The sequence below is a fragment of the Anguilla anguilla genome, chromosome 1 (genome assembly GCF_013347855.1).
Source record: "Anguilla anguilla isolate fAngAng1 chromosome 1, fAngAng1.pri, whole genome shotgun sequence".
Lineage (NCBI taxonomy): Eukaryota > Metazoa > Chordata > Actinopteri > Anguilliformes > Anguillidae > Anguilla > Anguilla anguilla.
Genome location: NC_049201.1, coordinates 11,456,247 through 11,471,993, shown reverse-complemented (window position 1 = coordinate 11,471,993; position 15,747 = coordinate 11,456,247). Strand labels below are relative to the sequence as shown.

General features: G+C 37.8%; 1 long non-coding RNA gene across 2 annotated transcripts in view; it reads right to left on the bottom strand.

Moving 5' to 3' along the window:
* Positions 1-12,839, bottom strand: part of LOC118211086 — a 50,541-nt gene extending 37,702 nt beyond the window's left edge. For both annotated transcript variants that reach the window (XR_004761954.1, XR_004761955.1), the window contains exon 1: positions 12,433-12,839. This is a non-coding gene — a long non-coding RNA (uncharacterized LOC118211086). The remainder of the gene's footprint in view (positions 1-12,432) is intronic.
* Positions 12,840-15,747: the final 2,908 nt, after the last annotated feature.

Genomic DNA, 15,747 nt, shown 5'->3' with positions numbered 1-15,747 from the left:
CATGGGGAAACCAAAACAAGAGATGGCTGTATCTATAAAGCAAAATGCTCTGACTGTAATATCCTACATAAATATGACCCGGTATAAATATGATTTTAGGTTACCCATGCCATTGTGGGAAAAGATTTGTCTTGATTCATAATGAAAGCTGCAAACAATACAATTAATAAGATTGATTTTCTTATGCCACTACTATTAACATATGCTGTTACACTTGATTTAATAATATTATTTTGGTAAAGTCAGTAAAATCCACATAGTGGATGCACAGAATTCGACCATCAATGGTCAAGGGGCAGAAATGACTAAATCAAGGATTTCACCTATAACACTTAAGTCACATTGCTTTCTGATGGTGAGTGGTTGTGCTGAATGATTTAAATAGCAAACCAATTCAGGAAATTGAATTGATGTTTAGCATTAAAATAGAAATTTAATGAGATGGGTTTTCACAGCAGTCAATTTGCTCCATTTCTTTAGTAATTCAGTTTCAGATTCAATTTTGTTTGGTGTTTGTAAGAAACTGTGTCAATATTTTTCACTAAATTTTAAATATTTCCTTTCATTAAGAATATGACTCCTCCCATCATAGCTGGTAACCTTAAATTATAGCTACCAAGGTCTGAAATGCAACCATTTAAATCTAAGTGAAGTCTATGCTGGGTATCAACAGATTTTTTTTTTTTTGCTCATAACATTAAATCATTAAGCAGTCGAATTTTAGCCACTGGAAATCTTTGCATTTTATCTCCTCTTGTGATACATGGAGAGACTGTGGGCAAGTGCTATTGACACTCATGACATTCCCTGCGTAATTCATCCACCCACAAAATATTTCAATCTGTCAGTTCCTTGAAAGAGATCCAGCACAGATATAAATAAGATCTACTCTCGTCTTTACAAGCTTTTGTAGCCAACTTTTTTTTTCTTTTTCTCAGCCTTATGCAAGTACTGAGCTAGGTTTATTTCTTATTTTTGAATTACCCATATCTTACATTTTACATTCACTACAGTGCTCATCAGATTCCAGACAACAGTTTTGGCTTACATAGTCTATGTGCCAAAAAGGACAAGGCTGGTCATCTCTTTTCTTATTTCCCATCACCTTTAAGAAATTCAATTTCAGATGTTGCAAAAATATAGGCCGAGCCTGTAATTATGTTTCTCTGGTAAAGTGGGGTGCACAACCACACCACATCAATTCTACTGGTTGTATATAGCAATTTAATAATGGCTTACTCAGACTGTTTTGCTGTATACCAAAAGCACAGAGATGACGTGACATCTGTGAAGTGAACCCATGATTTGCCATTTAACCCATTTCTAAATGAAATTGAGTGTCTAACAATGAGTCTCGGTCTCAGCTAGATTGTTCTTTAAGCCAATGTGACAAGGTGCCTCAGAGAGACACTGCGTCTAAGCAGGCCCTCAGCGGAAGGATGGCACCTTGTCTTTGCCTGCATGAACCAGACAGGCCTCTGAGCGTGGACAGCCAATTAGTCTGAAATATGTTCAAATCGTGTGGACCATTCATTGATGTGAACTGAAGTGAAGTCGAATGTTAAAGCCGCCATTGCATTCCCTGTTTAGTGATGCCATCTGCATACATTTTGGGGGTCTGTAATAGAAGCTATGGGGTTTAACGTGCATTTTGCTCCCCAGTTTTAATTGTAGGGGAATTGAAGGTTGGGTTGTCTGACTGATAGTCGAATATGTATTCGACTGGCAGGGTGGGATGTGTGTTTAATCTCAAGCCTTGTTTACAGCATCAAATGCTGAATATAAATCATACTGAAGTCACTAAAGGATTACTTTATTTGTTCTTCATTTCAAAACAAAGGAGAATGTGTGAGGATGACAAATGGTCATAAGCAGAATAAACATTAACATGTACTTTATGATGATATATAGACATATTAATGAAGAGCAGGAGGGAGGAATAAGGAGTATGTAACTACCCATTACCAGAGCATATTCATTTTCACAATGCTTGGAATACCTGCCACGGATGGATACATTTCAATAGATTTCCTTTATAGCATTGCATGTTTTACACTTCAAAAATGCAGAATGACAAACCTGCTCTGTTAGTATTCAAGTGTCCTGAGTGCAGTGTCTCTGGGAGGGAATGGTGCAGCAGTACCCAGTGGAAACCTGGCTCAACGCTACCCTACTCCAGGAAGGATAAAGCCATCTGCTTAATCCAAGTCCCAGTCAGCTTTTAATACAGCCAAGGTCAAGACTCGGACCTCTGAGTATGGTGTCCAGCCTGTGTCTCTCTGCTCATGAGAAGAACCTGCAGTAACTGAATCACTAGGAGTGCATTCTTATATTTTTAAACCTATATCCAGGTTTCCCATCTATTGATACATGCCAACAGCAAGAGTCACCAACAATACAGTTAAATTAATGTCAATTTTAGCTTAAAAAAAGTTGCATCAACATGCTGAATGCACAGAATGTTTTAGCTTGCTGGCCTCTCATACTTTAACACAGAATATTCTTCATCACAATTATCTTGATGTGAAAAAATAGACTCCAGTAACAAGATCACATGATAACTCTTAATTAACCATTGTATTTTTTCCTATATTATATTTATCATTGTGAATTAGGTTAATTAAATATCTAGACTTACACACAAACATCTGTGCTAATTACTCAGTGTTATTTTTCAAAAAATAAACTCTAAAAAACTAGCAGTAATTCATCCTCAAATTGGTTGCCTATAGCTGAAGTTCCCAAGGTTTTGGAAGGGGAGAACATGCAAGTCTTTCTTTTTTCCATTACATGACTTTTTTCATTAATTAAATATATACATGGGTGACATATTAAAGCACAAACCAGCATAAAGTGTCTTAGTAAGGCCTTGGGTCACTACGAGCCAGTAGAACAGCTTCAATGTGCCTTGGTATAGGTTCTACAAGTCTCTGGAACTCTACTGGAGGGATGGAACACCATTCTTCCTAAAGATATTCTCTCATTTGGTGTTTTGATGAAGGTGGTAGAGAGTGCTGTTTGGGTTTAGAGCTGGTGACTGCGAAGGCCATATCATATGATTCACATTGTTTTCATACACATCAAACCATTCAGTGATGCCTCATGCCCTGTGGATGCGGGCATTGTCATCTTGAAAGACACTACTCCCATCAGGAGAGAAAAGTTTCATCATACGATAAAAGTAATCACTCGGAATAACTTTGTATTGATTTGCAGTAACCCTCACCTCTAAGGGGTCAAGTGGACCCAAACCATGCCATGAAAATGCCCCCCACAGCATAACAGAGCATTCAGGCCTGTTCCGTTCTCCTGATGTACGCCAGACTGTTCAACAGACTGTTTTGGTTGACACAGCCTGCTTACATCCTGCATTGACATTTCCACTCACCTGAGGAATAATTGCTCTTCTGTTTTTTCTTACATATGAAATGTGTGATTTCAACCACAATTTCTGACCTTATTTACTGATGTCTTTCCCATGGATCTAAATGCAGATGTCACTTTAGTCGCTTTTCCTATTGAAACACTAGCCAGTTGACCAGCCTTTCTGACTGAAGATCATGCCATCCGTACCTCAGTAATTCACCAATAATGAAGTCACGTAGATCTTTTCCGCTTGCCACCTTGATCCGCAGGTCAACTACGCGAGTATGGAGTTCTGGGTTTTAGAAGCATTCAGGAAATGCAGATGATTAAGTCATTTGTCAATATCCTGTGCCTTGTGGTTAGCCTCTTCTGTGAGTCCATGTGAAAGGACACATAGGGCACTCAGTGCAATGCTGCATATGCTGAGATAAGCCTGCTGTGATCAAATATCCATTTTTTGTTGCCATTTCTATGTGGTGATATTTGACAGACTTCTGAAAGGGACTTGTCTACTACACCCCTGTGGCACAGAGAAACGTTGACATATTGGCTGACTGTCAATGGTAAGAAACAGTAAGTTACAAGGACTTTAGTGAACAGAGCTCCAGTCCTGAAGTGGGAGGAGGGAACTACGTATCTTCTCCACAGGACTAAGTTTACATAGCGAGAATTGTCAGATTGTGGGTGTCTCTATGAGCCGATTCCTCCAAGATGAAGAAGTAACAAAGCTGTGGATGAAAGTTACCTATCTAAGCACAAGAATGTTCAATGCGAGCAGGTTTGCTCACTTTACAGTCAGGCAGTCATATTTTACAGATGTGCCAGAAATACAGAGTCTCTGTGAGATACTTCTTATTGAATGAAATAAGAGTGAACAATCTGGCAGTGTACTTTGGGTGAAAGGTCTTATTTCAGTTAGTGACTGAAACATTTAATGGCTACTATTGTACGTGTTGGCAAAAAAAAGGAACAATGAAACACAAACTCAATGAAAAATTCTACTGAGACTTTTTGAGATGTCTGAAAACGTTCATAATTTCCATTTTCAATTTTCCAAATTTTATATGCTGAGTGTGCATGCTTTTCAGACTAGATCCCAAGATTAGGAGCGCACAAGTTAGAAACAAATATCGCCATTTATATCACCAATATGCAGGATAGAAAATGAGCAAGGTGTTAAATTGTGATTTGTGATTTGAATGTGCTGCTCTATTTTCTTCCCCCACGCCCTCTTGCATGACATACTGGGCTATTAATGGTGCATTTATTTTATGCCTGATATTACTAATATGGAACCGTTGTGACAGAGACTGAAATACCTAACAGACCTCCCTGTACTGACAAAATGGATGAGCCGAGGCTTACAGATGTCTCAGAGATGATGTCATCACTTGAAAACGCAAGGGTTAGAAGATGAAGCAAACTCTGCTCAGCCAAGATGAGTTGCCATCAGCAGCAGCCAACTCCACTGAGCTGTTCTCAGTACAGTACCAAGTGCTGAAATTTGATTGGCAAGATAAAGAGGCGTGCAGAAAGTGGTCTTTTTTCTTCCATTCCTGTACGGCATCTTTCAGACAGCAGTACCATCTCTCTCCAGGGCTGCACACAGGAAAGCAAAGGGAGAAAATATCACTTCAAACTTAAACTGTGCGCTCTTTTTTTGTGTTATGGTTCTGTATTTGATATCTGTGTGTTATGGCTTGAAAAACCTGTAGCAATTCACAGGCATAGCCCCTACAAACACTGTAAGTCTCTTTCAGAATTACCTATCAAATGTGCAAAGTGTTTTGTTGTTGTTTTAGATGTGTTTGTCAAGTTCAGTGAGATGTGTTGTTTGAGCGCAAGGTATTTCGGGTCCTGAAATCAACCAACTATACAAAGTCAATTGAGAGTTTGTTTTGAGTTTGACATGAGAGCAATCTATTACCCTGTACATAGTAATTTCTGGATTTCACAGTGGCAAGTATTACAGATGCCAGTCATTATACAACAATAAGCACTAATCTTTCTCCCAAAATTGAATTAGATTTATTTGATTGATTTAACCAGTCTAAATTGGCAGTGAGAAAGGTATTTCTCACTGAGCATTTAATCATTTCCAATCTTCTTCATTGTGGAAAAAGTGTACATACATTTTTTATATACTTTGATCTGAATTAAATGTTAACGATGCATGAATAGAGCTCATCTACGGACCTTAATACATGTATGAATGCAGAAAGTGAATGAGCTGATATGCAGCCTCAGACAAATCTTGAATATGTGCATCGTGTGCATGCGCGCGCGTGCGTGTGTGTGTACGTGTGTGTGACTGTGACCGTGTGTGTGTGCTGGGGGAGTTGTGTGAATGTGGTTATTATTAGAATGCGTGTGAACACAGAACATCAGTACAGTATGTACCGAATAAGTGATTGATATAAAATGTAACTATTTTTGTTTTGGTTACACCTACATTTACCTCAAGCTACCGTATTGATGTGCACTGGATGTAGACCCTCATTTCTATTGATGTATGATTTATTATTAACAAGTTTGGGTATAAAAAGAATTCCTGTATGACCATATATGCATATGGTAGATTGACATGACAGTGCTTACAACACTTTTATTCATTTGTCTAATTTACCTGAACAGTTCTGTTGCCGTTTTGTTCTATTCATACCGCAAGGTATTTATTTTTCTATACCATTTGTATAAAAGACATAAACTTTATTATGATAAATGTGTCAATATAATTACATAAATAAATGAATATATTATATGTCATTTGTGGGGTTTTTTAAATTAAAATGTGTGATAAATAGAATCAAGCATTAAATGAGAAGCAACGAGGACATCAAAAAGCATCTTCATTTGAAAAGTGAATATTAAAAACTAAACATCAAAAATAATGCTTCGTACCCTACTAATATGAATATTTCCTGTCAATATAGTTCATTCATATGTTTAATAATCATATAAATACAAATATAACATTATATAAAATAGAAACCAAGTAAGGGCCATCCTTAGCACTTACATTTACTGTTTTGATGTTGTTCATTGGAAAATATATATTTGAAGCAAACACAGATCAAGTTTCCCCCGGAAAAGCTTGATCTGAGAATTTATCTTACAATAATTTTGTAATCATAAACTCTACTATTACGACTACTACTATTACTACTACTACTTCTATAATAATAATAATAATAATAATAATAATAATAATAATAATAATAATAATTTTATTAAATCACTTTATACATTTATTTTAAGTAAAAACCATACCCCATAAATTATTTAGAACAACTGGGATTACAGAATGTGATCAAATCAAGGAAAATAAAGAGAACTCTCTGCTGGTGGCAGGGCTTTGCACAAAGCATCAAATCTTAGTTTGATGCTAAATAAAGCAAGATCTCTCCGATCTGCATATGCAGGCATAATTGGTAACGTACATGTTCAGTGCACTGTTATTCAAATCCTTCCTTTGTTGCCCTTGTTTACGGAATGTTAATTGGAACACTGTTTCCTCAAAGTGGACTCCCAGTTTCCCTTTGCACAGAGATGGAATACTTCTGGATTGTTTTGACTCTTTCTACTTTTCCCCACTGCTTATTTATGAATTAAAAATATGCAGTGTGCAACACTTTGTGTGTTTGCATACTCCCCTTCTGTATAAACATACATATATACATGTCATATACATTTCAATATGTTTTACTGAAATAAGTGGTATATATTACAAAAACCACTACATATGTTTGATCACAATGCTGAAATTGTTTGTCATCTTGATTTTGGATATATATTATAATAAATGGATTTAGTACACATTGGATTGCAATTTTTCTGACCATTTAAACATAAACACTAATTAGATAAATTGTATTGTTCTTGCACCTATACTCTGCAATTTTAATAAAAACACACATACACGTACACACACACACATCTGTAAGGAATTTTCATTAAAAAATTTTAATCTGAATGTGCAGAACTATGTTGGAAGCTATTGAGAAGTATTTTGAGAGCACACACACACACTCACATACAAGAAATGATACAAACTACATATTTCTCTTTTTACTTTTGCCTCTGTATTGTATAACTTACTTCTTGAAGGAGATAATACTTTATGTTGCATTAGGCACTTAAGATTTATGAAATATATCTATGAATGTTTATTCATTTATTTGAAAAAAACATAAGCAGATACTGAAATTGATTAATACATATAAATGGTCTGAATTAATGTAGCAAACATTCTACAATTTTGAAAGATCCAAATTAATTGTCTTGTGAATATATTTGTTTTGTTTCGTGTTTTATCTATTAATTTAATTCACTGTGTTGCCCAGATTTTTTAATGCAACATAACAGCATGTATTCCATAGAGAAGATATATTTTTAGCAGTCTCACCCACAATCAATCACCACAACGAAGCACAACACTTGCAAGCTCTAGTCATTCCAAAAAGTTATTTTCTTGAACCTCTTCCCCAATATCAGTTAAAATATTTGTCAAGTCATTTTACGATTTTAGCTATTAGAAAAAGAAAGGGAATCCACTGGACATCAGTGAGAGCTTGTCTATCTTAAACCGTGTTTCTGTATCTCAGTTTTTCTGTTAATCTTAGGCCAGTTTTGCCTTCAAAATTCTATAATACACTTGTTACACCTAGTATAGCTAAAATTGTGCAAAAAATAACATGCCGTTATAGTAAGTAATAAAGTAAAATTAAATAAATAAAAGAAGACTGACACCTGAAATAGTTTTGCTTCTGCTTTGTTTCTTTCTGAATAATACACATGAAAATACTGCATGTTTGTGGATGAACACATCATGATATTTATATGTCCATGGGTCCTGTGTCTTGAAAAATTTGAATTTTTAAAATGCTTTTGCTCTTAACCATTGTTTTTAAAGTGCTTTATATATGATTTTTTTTTTTTTTAAATGAGGGTGCAGTTACAATGCCAGTTTGTCTTTGTAACTGGAATTCTTTTGACTTTCTTTCACTATCAGCTTCATTTGAGGTCTGCATGTACCATGTGTGCGCAGGGAATATGCGTAAGCTGAGATAGGCATCTGGTTTCTGTAGAAGGTAGGGTACATGATACCAACGTAGATGGAGGGAAGCAAAGGGCTTTGATCTTGGATGAGGCTGGTAAACAGGCCGATGCGGTGTACCTAGCTCTCACACCTTGCTTCGTGTATGTAGGGCAGCGTGGGGAGTTTCGGGGGGGATGGGGGCGGGATATGGAAGCTTCCTGGCATCCGGCGCGCTGAAACCCCCCATAGGCCTCGACGCTGGCGCAGGTGGGCATGGGCGCTACACCCGCGGAGAGAGAGAGAGCGAGCCGGTGGGCGGGCGCACGGGCGCCGCGGGGCAGGCCGGGCAGGAAGCGGGAAACAAGCCACAGGGCAGCGCACGTGGGCGCGGAGCGGAGCGGAGCGGCACGGAGCGGCTCGGCACACGCTCGCTCGCTACGCGCAGGCGGCGGGCGCGGGAGAAAGGCACTTTAGCGGTCCCAACAGGCAGCTCTGAGCGTGCTGTCCCAATTAAGCAGTCCCCATAAACAATGGGGAAGCATGGCTGCACCGGGGGGACCTCTCCCGCTCTTCCTCCCCTCCGTGAGAGATCCCCCTATAACGCCGTCTGATTATCAGACGCGCTAACGTGCCACAGCCCTTTTGATAGCGTTAGGTGTCACTTATGAAAGGGCCGCTCCCTGCTGAATATGCGAACATCTTTGAAAGGATGGCAAACTTTGGTTTGTGCATACAGCAGTGATTTTTCTTCTCTCCTTTTATTCATTTCAATTACAGTTGCTCCTCTGCAGGCTGTAGTTCTTTTATATATCACTCTGTATGTATCCGAGGAGAAAGAGAGAGAGAGAGAAACAAAAAAAAAAAACAGGCCTGCATGTTGCAAATATTGCGGTTGTAGGTGAAGTATTTTCTCAGAAAAATAAAGCAGAGGACGTACTTTGTCCCATTGTTTGGAGGAGTTACTGCAGATAGTTATTTTGTGTTAACCTGTCTGTCTATTTCACTATGAGAAGTCATGCCTTGCACTTTGCTTCGCTGTGAATGACCTGAGCCATTAAAACTAATCTAACAAAGGTTATTTCAAATCCACACGTTTAAATATGGATTTGTACATATCTTCCCAATGCATTTCTGTCTTTCAGGGACATCTAACAGGGACATCAGTGTTTTGGAACATATGTCTGCCGCTTGGCATAGATAAATTCATTAACTAACTTTGTCTGTCATTCTGAAGAATTGTTTTCCTACTTTTCATTAAAATATGCTATTGCTGAGCCACCCTCCCTTGTTTACTACCTGTCTTGTTCTATCTCGAACCACAGACTCATCTCCTGTCATTACAATTTTTCATGTTTTCAGGTGTTTTTGTAAGGCACTACAAGAACCTCCCTTCTTCCTTATGCTGCAGACCATATTGTATGCTGGAAACATTTATAATGAGCCACCGTAGTTTAAGTCAACACATGGCAAATTAGTCATTGTATAACTGCAAGGAACATCACATTTTCAGAGGTAAATCATGTATCATTCTAGACATGGAGGACATCTTTCCATGCGAAAAGAGTCTGTTATAATTCACAAAGAAATATTAACATAGTTGTGCTGATGTCATACGAATGCATGCTGTGGTTGGCTGATTCATAAAGGAACAATGCAAATCACAAATTTGCTCAAAGGTATGGTAATACCAAAACAATCCCTCAATAATAGGTTCTGAGGTAATAGGTATTTATTTGAGATTTTACACCAAAAGAAATGATTTGGCCATGCTCTGATTAGCTTGGACATATCGTGTCAGTATGGACAAACATACAGGGAAAAATTAACTTTGAATTCATATAAAAATACGACTGACAGTTAATCAAATTTTCATTCAGTGTTTTTTCCCCGTTTTCTCATTAAGCAGCAGCTTTTGATCTGTCTGTATGTCAGGTCCACTAAGAGGTCTTCTTTTGTGGAAAAAAAATGCTGCCTGGTTTCTCTTTTTTACTTTAATGGAGGGATTGCATAATATGATTTTAAAAAGATAAAAGAGAGTGTGTATGAGAAGTTTAAGTCGTTCTAATTGCTTAAAACGGCATATTAATTTCCTCCCTTCCAGCAGAGAAATTAAATTGGCTCCACACCTAATCGTTCAACTGAGGCCTAAAAACTGAATAATATACATTTTTAGAGTAAGGATTTAATAAGATGAGAAAACTCTTTAGATGCTTATTTGTTTTTGTAAAAAGCTTTTTTTATGTCCCCCATTTGTCTTTCTATATGTGAATACCATTATCTGTTGATTGAATCAATCACCACAACAAAACCCCTCTCAGCATTCAACATTCCAAAATAGTGTTTCCCCTAATCTTACATCAGAATCCCAAAATTGTGTTTCTATGATCTTACGAAAGTTTTCCAAAGAGTGATTTCTGACCTTCCAAAATTCCAAAAAGTGTATTTACTGGATTTACAACAGCATTCCAAAAAGTGTTTCTTGACCTTACAACAACATTCCAAAAGTTGTGTTTCCCTGACATTTTTGTTCCCAGTGTCAGTGGTATTATTTGCAAGGAAAGGGTGGAATTGGACATCAATGGATATCAATGAGTGCTGTCTATTGTAGAGACAATGTTTCTACCGCTCATTTCAAACCTCTCTGGAGGTGTTTTCCAGCTGTTATTCAATTCATCTTAGCCCAGTTCCGCCCTCACAGTGTAATGTTCAACACCTGCTTGTACCATTAATGAAGTGTGTGGGAAACCATGCGCAGTGGCCAGTGCCATAAATCACAGACCAAGGGCTGCATGAAAAGTCTGATAAAAGAAGGAATCACTATGTGTTTATTGTCCTTTTGTTATCCACTCCTAGCAACAGGTTAGTCCTGCACCTCTGTCAAAGGGCTGTGCCTATAGCAGAGTCCCTAAAACTTTGCAATGATTCAGTATGTTAAATTGTGATACTGAGAAAAAATATTTGCACATTTAATTATAATGCGAAATTATGAAGATACCAACTTAAAACTGTGAGGAACTGTGAAAATCTGTGAGAATTCTGGCCAGATTTTGTAGCATTGTTACGGATTCCATACAGAAATACATCCATATATATTTTTATTATTTTTATATGCTTTTATATTTTATACTACACTTACAATAGCAATATGTAAGTGAGATATATTTATTTCCTTAATCAAAGCAATCTATTTATTGGCTTTCAAATAATTTTCAGCATCATGTCTTTTTAAGTCTTTTTTTGATAGTAGGCATTAAGATTAGTACTTGTGCTGTAGCATGTTGAGATCCTTGCAGACAAACATTTGCATTCTTTCAGCAGCATTCTCTACTCCTAGATATTGTAAACAAATGAGACCAATGACCTATAAAATGAGGCTTAGATGCTTACAAATTCCACCTATAGTGTTTCACTCTACCTCGTCCAAACTGACAGGCATTCTTAATTTGATTGGCATATTCTATTTCTTATCATGCAACTGGGTCTTCACAGTTATTTGTTTTCAGATTACCCAATAAGAGGAGGACATGGCATGCTTTTACAGTGATGTCATTGATGCAGATTGAATACACAAAATGTGGTTTACCATGCTAAAAAGGCAAATACTACAGGGGTGAGCGGAAAACAATTTGCAGTCGGAATTTCAATTTTATCCTCCCCTTCCCCTGTCAGCTAATTTGGCTGATCTAAGTCATACACTTTGGGCAGCACAATGTATCAGGCCTAGACAACTCACGGTCCCTCAGGTTAATATAGCGTCGTAACCTCAGGTCTAAAACAGGCTCCCATCAACAGACCGGCTTCTTGTTACAGCATGGGATACAACTGGGATCATTCTGAACATTCTTTATTTTATTTTATTTTATTTTATTTTATTTTATTTTATTTTATTTTATTTTATTTTTTTCTTAACGCCATAGCATATTAAAACAACTTTAACATGTAAAATATTTTTCTAAGACAGACCATCTGAAGTAAAGATTCAACTACAAACACAAGCGCATAACAGAAAATCCAAACTTTGTACTTACTAGGCTAAGGGTGTTTTCCATCAGGTGATTGCATATCCCTGCTCTTGTCATTTGCAATAGAAGTGTTCTTAAAAACTTCCTGTTGGGTTTAATGTTCCCTCAGTGGAGCTTAAAGAGAATGCCGAAGTAGAGCTTTATGGCTGTTTGATCTAACCTTAGACGGTAGACGCTTTCCCCCGCTGCTACCCCCCTCAGTGTATATTGGTGTCTGTCACTGATTGGAATTATTGCCTATTTTTGAAATGGATCCTTAAAAAAAAAAAACAGCACAATCGTATCAACAACATTAACAGGGCTGTTTCACTCCCTCTGCATTTTAATGAACTTTTGGTTGCCTTAATTTCTGAAATGAAATTCTGCCCTCCACTGGTACAATGAAACATGCAGAGAGGAAAACACTCTTTTATTTTCCCTTATGAGAGAGAGTGGGATCAGCATACTGTACAACCACTTCATGAGAATCAGTTTACATACAGATATAATAAAATCATTATTTGAAATATAACAATAAATATAATGGATTGAAATTAAAGGATGCACAAGCATTATGTGGGCATTTTATACATTTTATTATTTAAAATCCAATGAACCTATGTTAACTTATTTGCAATGCAGCATACATTACTAGTCTAGGAATATATGACAGCATTTTTTTTTAATGAGTGCACTTAAAATAAAAATAAAACTTTCTTATCTTTCATTTTCATTATGGATGATGAATTGCAAAAATGACTTCAAATGACCATAATAATTATCTTGCATTCTTCTGTACTTGTAAAAATGTACAGGGTTCCTGTACATTCAAACATGTAAAACGTGTCCTGTTTACAATCTACAGATTTATTAATGTAATGTATTTAAAAAAAAAAAAAAAAAATTGTTTTATTTATTTAGTTAGTTATTTTTGGTTTTTTCATTGTACACAATTTTTCCACTTTTTCTTGGGAATTATCTTTCATGAACTTGATGTGCTACTGGCATTTGCAATTGAAGAAAAACATAGATAAAAACCTAAAAAATGATAAACAAAAGAAACTCACCAGGTCACAAAATCAATCCCAGCTAATAACCTGAGCCAGGCGCATCGTATGGAGCTGTATTTCAGCACGGAATGAAAGATTAGAACCTTAGAGCTCTGTCAGGTGACATCATCCTTCCCTGGAGGTGTCAGCACTGCCCGTGTCACCCCAGGTGTTGCCAGGAGCGACGGGCTGGGGCTCAGAGAGCCTGGAGACGGAGGACAAACAACGTTTCTCACCTCACTTTGACTTCCTTCAAATGCGTATCTCTCCTTTAAACTCTTTTGCTTCTGCTATGATCAGATTCAAGGTGCCGTGGAGCCACACGTTACTCCCAGGGTGACTGATTAACAGTGGCTTTTTGAGGCATATGTGCACATCAGACGCTATAAATAAAAGTTTTTTGTTTACTCTTGGGGATTCGCACAGAGTTTCTGTCTCACCCTAGGTAGAGTTTGCACAAGTAAGCAAACAAGGAACTTCCGTATGATAATATTAAATATCCCTAAAACTGGAAAATCGCTCTACCAAATATATAATTTTACCAGCCCTACTGATTGTGCTCATGGGGATATCAGTTCTTGGGGACTCCTGCAGAAAACTCATTTCATGCGAATGCCAAAAAACTGCGGGTAATTACATGCAAGGAGCACCTTTTTCTAACCTGAGCGCATTTTAACGAAGGCACCTGCATTTCCAGCAGAAAGAGCAATGCTCAAAGCGGTTGTCATTTTTAATCTAATGCACCCGCTGCGAGGGCCGGGCGTTTCTCCTGTATCGGCGGCATCTGCAGCGCACTGCACCGATGTACCAGGCCCTGCGTGTGTGTGTGTGTGTGTGTACGCGTGTGCGCGTGTGTGTGAGTTTGTGTGTGTGCGCGCGTGGCATTTCCGAGCCCGAATGTCTCCTCCGAGGAGCCGAGGAGGAGGAGTGACACGCAGCCTTGGCTCAAATCTGAGCATGGCTAATTTCAAAGAGGTGTAATCTGCCCCTGAAATCCCACCATGAAGCGTTCATTAATTTAGGCAATACACTCTCTGTCACAGTTCCTGTCGTGCTGATAATAAAATCACACTTTTGAGAGCCGTAATTTACCCTTAAACAAAAATCTCCCTCCATCCATCAGGGCCCCGGCAGACGCCACAGTTAAAGTCTTTAATGACTCCTACTTCAAACACAGCACATCTGCACCCTGCCTCTCACGGCTCGCCATCTAATGTGACTCTTGTTTATCTGTTGCAGTCATGGGTTATGATACGTATAGCGTCCTGCCCATGCCTGCTCGCCCAAAACCAGCAAATAAAACATCAAATGTTATTTCGAATAATCCTTTCTGTATGCTGCCCTGGCTTTGAAGCCTTTAACCAAAGGGGATCTATTTGTCTTTACCTCTGGAATAGGCAAGCATCTGAGCATGACGCCTCAGTCAACATGGTCACAGTATATTTAGAGAGAATAAAAACAAAACACCATGTATTATAAGAGAAATGAAACTCACATCAAAATGTCAATATTCAATATTATTGCTGTCCAATCTGTCAATTTTCCTCAGAGGCTCATTTTCTTTTAAATCATTCATGTTGTTTTCTTGTATCAACTATTTTCAATGTGTGTCACATTTACTATAGCACTGCTTGATATTTTTATATATAGATATATAATATAAAGTGTTGATTTTTAGAAATGCCAAATTTATCTATTTACATGCATGCTCGTATATGTCCACTGTTGCCAGCTCAGGATAGTGAAGAAAAGAGATTTGTGTCCAAAACACGCATTGCCATCCAGATGCTTCTTTTCACACCACAGCCACTAGCAGTCCACATGCAGAGGAGACCCAATCATACGCGTGTGCAGACAGCAAGTCACAGGTGCCCAGACAGCCAGCAGGGGTTACTTGAGCAATGAGCACTGCTATCCCCACTGACTGAATCCCTCCCATATAACCCGTAGTTGATGTGAAGCCAATTGTTAGCCACCCCTGCAGGGCTGCTTTCCACCATCGGCCCCGGCATGGGTCGGATTTGATCCAAGACCGTGGTCCACACACATGCACCTGCACTTTTATCATGTGAGAAAGCAGCCCTAGTACTGCTTCAAATTCTGATCAGTGAAACCAATAAATATTTCAGATATGACACAAATCATTAATGGATTACAAAAAAAAAAAAAAAAAAAAACATTTTAAAATCAATTGACTCCTTGAATTGTTTTAACATACAAAATATCTACAACTAGGTCTTGGAATATGTGTGTGTGGGAGGGGGGGGGGGGGGTTCCAAGATGAATAGACTAA